Raw genomic sequence first — 6000 nt, 5'->3', positions numbered from 1 at the left:
TTCTAACAACTCTGACAGCTCTCTGTCACTCTCTGATTTGAGACAAACATGTCTTCTCTCCTGAAGGCAAAGACAGGTTACCATTGTCTCCAGGAGACCACACACCCTCACCCCCCCCCCCCCCATAAGCCTCAGTGAATCCTCTTTCTAGTAAAACCATGAGTCTGAATTCTGAACACTGACGCCCTTTCTCAAACTCTCTCAATCTCAGACCCTTTATTTCTTCATTTGGAGCTTTATCCCTCGATGCCTTATCCCACAGCCAATCTCCCTGCATGCGTCTTCAGCCCGCCAGAATAATGACAGATTTTAAGGATGGAAAGATTGACATCCAGATCAATAGCTAAGATGCAGGGTCACCGAAACATGGGATTTTCCCTTATTGTAATCACATGTCATGTGCTGAGGTTCTCGAAGGAACTATACAGAGAAGAAAAGGCTAGAAAACCTAGCCCTTGGGCTGGGACTTGAAGCAGTCCTCTGGTGAGCCATGGTGGTTATGGGGAATATTTCCTCTACCTGAGTCAGAAACAGGTCTGAGATCTGGAGCATAGTAGACAAGAGCTGAGTTTTCTTCTTTGGCTTTTAGCTCACATTCAAATTTCATAAATTACCTCAGCTATGGTGTGTAGAGGGCTAAGTGCACGGAAGAAGCAAAGGCAAGAGCAGGAGAATCAATAGAAAGGAGGATGACTCAGGCCTGTGCTGAGATTTCTAGGCATTTCAGAAGGTACAATAAACTCTCTTTTCTCAGGAAAAATATCCTGAGAGAATAAGTGGTAACTGTATCTCTCTTTCAAGTTATTATCAATTAATTTTCACAACAAAACCGTAACATGGCTGCCATTATTATTTTCATTGAAAAGTTGAGGCACGTGTATTTTAGCTTGTCTTACAATGAAAGAGAGAGAGAGACAGAAAGAGAGATATTATTCTTACATTGTTGGGGGGTGGGGTGTAGACATAATAGAGACAGCAACACCATTAATGTCAAACTCCCAAACCTCGTAAGTTTATTCAGTCTGGTTTGGTGGGTCTAATCTGCATGCTGTATTTGGGGAGTTAGTGAGAAGTACAGAGGGCCAAAGAAATGCTTTTGAAGTTGTACTCCTAGGTCAGACAGGTCACCCCTGGTGGACTAAGCAGGAGGAAGTGAAGTGGGTACTCACCCTCTGCATTCAGGATGTAGAGAAACCATGTAGCAAGAACATATTAGTTAGGACATCAGTGAGTGATCCCACCACCACTAATGCAACTTGGTTTCTTGGGCTTTTTCAGTTTGCAATGGCTCCACCTGGGGCTGCATAGTGTTTCAATTTATCTACATTTCTCTTAGTTTCTGGGTAGAAATACTAGAAGCATGTCTGGTAGGTGGACTTCATCAAATGTCAGAATATGAGATAGATGGAAGCTCACATTCAAGAGGAGAAAAGAAACATCCAGGTTCTCAGGTCTCTGCAGATTGAGCAAGCGCTGACACTGGTGCTCATAGTCCCAGCTTGAGCTTCAGTAAGAATGCCTTTTGTTCAGTATACTCTAAATGGCAGGGGAACATGACGGCTTTGGGACTTGTATCAATCTTAAGAGCTTTGTGTTACCTAATCTTTACCAATTCCATTTTTCACAAACCTGAGAACAACAAAAAATGAGGGTGATGAAGTTCTGTGTATCTGTCTGTCTGTCTCCCTACTTATTTACTTAGAAAAAGCAAATGCTAAATAACCTCCTGTGTGCGGGGTATTTACTGCTTTAGGGCACAATCTGTTGCAGAACAGTTAAAACTGTTGCTAAGGCATCTATTGTCGTAATATATGCCTCGGCAGCCCTGTGTTCTGTCTTGCTCCGCATCTGTGAGCACAGTGATTTATTGGTAATACTAATCTTCTTTGAAAGTCCTAGTGCTGCTAAGTCAAACATATTTGAAGAGGGGAAAAACAGTTTCATTTCCTGTTGTTTGTTTCTGTGGAATTTCTTATGGCTGCTTGAGAAAACATTTCATTTTGAAAGAGGACATGTACTTGTGTAGCTGAGTAAGAAATGAGGAGTGGCATCTTCTTTAGGATTCTATTCGTATGAAATTTGCCCCGGTGCTTTCATCTTCTTAGGACACCGTATTCCAGAGAATCGCACGGTTATTATCACCATTGTCGTCATCATCATTGCGGATGAGCCTTACTGCACAGTCATTACGTACAGTCTTTAAGAAAAAAGAAATAAGTTTGAAAACAGAGACCCTGTATGAAAACACAACCTGACTCTTCCCTTCAAAGAGGGAAGTTCTAAGAAGAGAATTCCCACCCTCATTTTACCTTCTTTTTTCTGTCCTCTGGTAGAGTATTAGTAAAACTAGGAGAGCTCAGTACTGATTGGACTTCAGTGACCAGTGGATTGGGTAGGTCATTGCATCCAAACTCAGATATTGCAATAGTTAGTTGGGGGGAGGGTTAGGGTCTTGGAGACAGCTACTCAGCTTAGGGTACTTGGGGTTTGCACACTCAGCTGTAACCTAGATTGATCTCAAGGTGAAAATTGGAGTGTGGGCAACAGCAAGCAGGAAACTTGACTTTTGTTTGAGACATACATTGTATCCTTCATCCCGAGAAACACATAAACACCTCCCCCCCCCCCACACACACAACCAAGAGCATTTTACTTTTATTTTCATTTGCCCTCTTGTCCTAATGCTGCCTTCACCTCCCTATTCATACTAAGGTAAAAGTGAGTGATAATAGCTCCCAAAGGTAATTGCTCTTAGTTAGATATAAACTGTCAAATAAATGCAGTTCTGAATTGAGGACATTACTCATCCAGTGGGAAGATGGTTTGGTTTGTGTGAAGAAAGTCACTAAAGATAAGGCAGGGACTTCTGACACTAGTTTGGAAAGGGACTATAATTAGTAACATTGTGAATTCTGAAGACAGATTGACCTGAAGTTATATTCAGCCTCATCACTTACTTTCAGTGCTAACATTGGGCAAATTTGTCAGTCTTTCTAAGAGCCAGTTTCCATTAAAGTAGAGACAATAATAGTTAATACATTCTCAGGAGTATAGTACATATTAGATGACATAATGCATGTAAAATGCAAGTCACTGTCTGGCCACAAGCTAGTATTTGTTGTTATTTATATGAAATAGATGATAGCATGCCTTTGTGTAAAGTTAGTAATGAATGATTCCATTATCTGAAACTGCAGACTCCGTTGATTTGAATTCTTCTCACTAAGATGAAATATTTCTTTCTTTTTCTTCTGGTTAGGCTTAGATATGGAACAATGAACACAAAAGGAAACCTTAAAAATAAATGCATACAAAAACTAACATGAGAGATTATCTACCCAATAAGCTAGTTGAGCATGTACTTAAAGTAGCAATGACCACAAATGTACAGTAATTGCATCCCTTTTTTATTAAATGAGGGATCACATCAATCTTGTCAAAATTCAAGAAACAAACAGAAAAAGTGAATATAGGTGGATTTTAATAATCTGATTTTTAAAATCCAAGACTATAAACCAAATAGTCTTATACCAGAGATAGCAGTTTTGATTCAACTCAACCAATTTTTTCACAATATTGAGCCACTGAAACATTTTACAAACTCTGTAGACTTTATAATACTCTGGAACTATGGCTTTACTAATTTTTTAACTGACTGAACAAGCCCGACTGCTTACAGCCTAAATTTCCTCATCTACCACGTGCATAAGATTGATTTTAGTATTGAAAGAGCATATTCATAAAGTGCTAGATACAGGAACATAATCAGTACTTGGTGGTATTGTGATTGTTACTAGGTACTTACTAGGTTCAAGGCCTCATTTCTTCAAAAAACCCATAGTTGGCAACAACCCGTTTTTGCAACACTTTCCTCCTGTAAAGCACCTCTTTAATTTTGTTTACTGTTAAGATAGAATAGAGTCAATGAAAGTCTGAGTGTGTTTTTACTCACCCAGGAAACAACCAACAAACCAAAGCAAGCAGCATCCTCTGCAGTGCCTTACACAATAGGTACAGACTTTGCCTATTTTGTCTCAACATTTGAAGGGCAAGGAGTTAATTCTCTACAACCTGGAAAGGCTTCATTTGCAGGCTCTGTACCTCTGGATGAATAATGAATGTTAATTAACGATGACAATGACAATGGCATCATTCCATGTTTTACTTTTTTGCACTTTATCCATCTCTAAGCCTTTTCCTCCTGAAGTGGGCTCCCTATTATTTTATTCATTATTTTATTCCTGGAAACTTATGCTTTGTTAAAATACAGCAGATATCTTCTTGTGTGTTACCATAGCAAATTGCATAAGAATTTACACCATAAATTATTCATTACAGCCAATTTAGTATAATTATTAATTCCAGCATACATTGGTGCCTGATTACATCTCAGTGCTCATTGCTGGATCTTGACCATGTTCTGCTGAAAATAATGATCTGTCATGGCTAATCAGGATCTAAAAAGCCCCACTAAAAGGTGAAAATGTTTAATTAATATCGGTTTAATAAAACAATGATTGATCCAATTGTTACAATCTGTCAGAGATGCTTCCGAAGGTAATCCAAAATCTAACTGGTAATGAATTTAAGAGTTAGCAGTAGTGTACAAGCAACCAACGTGCTTTCCAATTCAAGGGCAAATTGGGATGTACTCTTCCCTTGGTATCTTTCTGCAAAAGTAAATCAGCTCTTCTTTCACTGGGAAGCTTTGCTCCCAACATCAGTTCTGGTATTTCAAGCTTTCATGCCTTCTGCTCCCAAAGAGCCCTTTCCTTGCATTAAAGATGCATCCTGTATTGTACGTGAATGTTCCAAGCTGCACTGCCTCCCACGCAGATCTCATTTTAACTCTAAGTTGAACTGAGCAAAGTTTGCAGTTGCATTTCCCACTGGGATTAACTGTGTGGAATATGACTAGGAATTCAGTTCCAAAGCCCTTTAGCTGCAAAACCATGTAGTCTAAATATCCATGGAGCATCACTGAATAGATATGACCCAATTTTGATTTGAATTTTGTTGGGGGAAGAGCTCTTGAAATGTAGAGCAGAAATCAGTCCTATGTGCAATAAGATGAATTTTATTATGCAAACTTATTGGATATATTTTTAACAGTTTATCTTTGTTTTTCTATTGAGTGCCCTCAGGATTAAGAGTGAGAGAATAATACTTATTTAAAAATCTACAGGATAAATTTAATGGCTTATTTCTTTTAATCATAGAGGAGAAAATAAACTATGATAACATCTCTGTTACTGAGGGCCAATAATATGCTAGGCACTGTGTGTGTATTTGTGTGTATACTCTCAGTGGCCTTTAGAAATAGGTAAATAGATTCATCAGTTTCTTTTTTTTTTTTTTTTTTTTTTTTTTTTAAATTTTTTTTTCAACGTTTATTTATTTTTGGGACAGAGAGAGACAGAGCATGAACGGGGGAGGGGCAGAGAGAGAGGGAGACACAGAATCGGAAACAGGCTCCAGGCTCTGAGCCATCAGCCCAGAGCCTGACGCGGGGCTCGAACTCACCGACCGCGAGATCGTGACCTGGCTGAAGTCGGACGCTTAACCGACTGCGCCACCCAGGCGCCCCGATTCATCAGTTTCAAGAAGAGAAAGTTGAAGCTGGAGGTTCTCATCTAGTAAATGGATGAGTAGGGGCAGAAACTCAGGTCTGCCTGATCTCCTACCACTTACGGTAGCACAGTTTATTAGAGTACAGCTCTAGACCAGGGACATAAAGCAAGGGCTGTCTGAATAGCTAAACTGATTAGCTTTTTATTCTTTCCTTGTTAGACCGAGGGTGCATTTCAATGCTTCATTTTTGAAACACACACGTGGACGAGATGAATGAGGGGAAAGAGGCAGAACTTAGATACTTGCTACCAATTCAATATCAGATTTTGATTAACTTGGCTGTGTATTTGTCTCTGTTTCAAGGGACGTACACTTGTAGATATCAGACCCATGTACTATAGAGATAAGTCATATCACAAAACTCTACAT

Source organism: Felis catus, chromosome B2 (assembly GCF_018350175.1).
Source record: "Felis catus isolate Fca126 chromosome B2, F.catus_Fca126_mat1.0, whole genome shotgun sequence".
NCBI lineage: Eukaryota > Metazoa > Chordata > Mammalia > Carnivora > Felidae > Felis > Felis catus.
The sequence above is the reverse complement of the archived record's forward strand: the minus strand, read 5'-3'. Positions refer to the sequence as shown.